Raw genomic sequence first — 1682 nt, forward strand, 5'->3', positions numbered from 1 at the left:
AGGCCCCGTTTAGGCACCGGTACCGTTTTAAAAGTATCGATTTGGCACCGGTATCGAAAAAAAACCAAACGATACCCAACCCTACCCACTACTGGCCCAGATCTCGCCTGTACGCCTTCCCCCCGATTGCCCTGCTTCCTCAGGCCATCAGGCGGGTCAGGGAAGTCGGTTGCCCAACGAGAGTGAGCAACACCATTTTGGAGGCTAGAGCACCGTCTACGAGATGGCTCTACGCTCTTAAATGGTCAGTCTTCAGTGACGGGTGTGCAGCACGAAGCCTGGACCTGGTATCTTGTGACGTGTCCCACGTGCTGTCCTTTTTACAAGAGCTACTGGATAACGGGCGCGCCCCTTCCACGCTCAAAGTTTATGTGGCAGCTATCGCAGCGAATCATTCCCGCGAAGCTCTCCAGTCAGTCGGCAGAAACGACTTGGTCGTTAAGTTCTTGAAGGGCGCCCAGAGATTGTATCCTGCTCGCCCTCAGACCGTGCTGACCTGGGACTTATCCATAGTCCTGAGGGCCCTAAAGGGCCCGCCTTTCAAGCTGCTCCATTCGGCCGACTTGCGGCCCATGTCGCTTAAGACCGCCCTCCTTTTGCCATTAACGTTGGTCAAGCGAGTGGGTGACTTGCAGGCACTGTCAGTCAGTGCTTCCTGTCTGGAGTTTGGGCCTAACGACTAAGGTCATCCTCAAGCCAAGACACGGTTATGTACCTAAGGTGCTCTCAACTCCGTTCAGTGCCCAGGTTATTACCCTTCTAGCGTTCCCCGCTGCAGACAGCGAGCAGGGTCCCAATCCACTCTGCTCAGTGAGGGACCTTAGAGCTTATTGGATGTTTCGATTAAAAAGCATGTCTCCCTTGGGTCTTAATGAAGATTTTGATCTTAATTGTTTTCCTAAAGTAGAAGTGAGTAATAGTGGGTAGCGATACAGACTTATGAATGGCTTTCGGCCTGATGTGGTTTCCGTAAATTTGTTTGGTGATTTTTTTGTTTTGTTTTTTGGTGGTGTATATTTTGTGTTTTTTCTGTCGTTTTGATGTGTTGATTGCTTTGAAATTATTATTTTGTCGTTCGTCTTTAATTTAGTTGATTGATTGGTCGCACTTATGACTCTTCACCTGGTGATTATTGGACTTCATTTTTTTTTTTTATTCTTGTGGGAAGTGTTATTTGATTGCTCTGTTGCAAAATAAAAAGAAACTATAATTTATTAAGAAGATATAGCAAGTGCGGATCCTTTATCTGATAGTGAAGTTACTCATTTATCTACGCACCCACAACAAAGGTTGAGTGCAGTGATTTGTATTTTTTTTTTCGTGAGTGTCGAACACATGATTTTTTACAATAATGAGTACTACTATTTAACTATTTATTTATTTATTGAGGTTACATACCATTTGACGACCTGAACTAATCTTATAATAAAAAGGCCAAATTATTTGATAGATATTATTAAAACACTTAATCTTGACACACAGTCATGGGGGTCCTGTATTCATTGTTTTATGTTTTCTTGTCATGTGACCGCAAAATGACCCACTGCATGTTGGTTACACAGATTTAAAACGGATTTATTTATTCATTTACTTATTTGTTTATTTATTTAAATCTCTTCTTATTATTATTAGTATTATTAAAGAATTTCAGGCTCTCCATGGCTTTTTTTCCTCTCTAGTTT

General features: G+C 42.8%; 1 protein-coding gene across 1 annotated transcript in view; it reads left to right on the plus strand.

Moving 5' to 3' along the window:
- LOC107655386 (complement C3-like) overlaps positions 1 to 1682 on the plus strand; it is a 29611-nt gene that overhangs the window by 5422 nt on the left and 22507 nt on the right. The gene's annotated exons all lie outside the window — the stretch shown is intronic.

Source organism: Sinocyclocheilus anshuiensis, unplaced genomic scaffold, assembly GCF_001515605.1.
Source record: "Sinocyclocheilus anshuiensis isolate Anshui unplaced genomic scaffold, SAMN03320099.WGS_v1.1 scaffold880, whole genome shotgun sequence".
NCBI lineage: Eukaryota > Metazoa > Chordata > Actinopteri > Cypriniformes > Cyprinidae > Sinocyclocheilus > Sinocyclocheilus anshuiensis.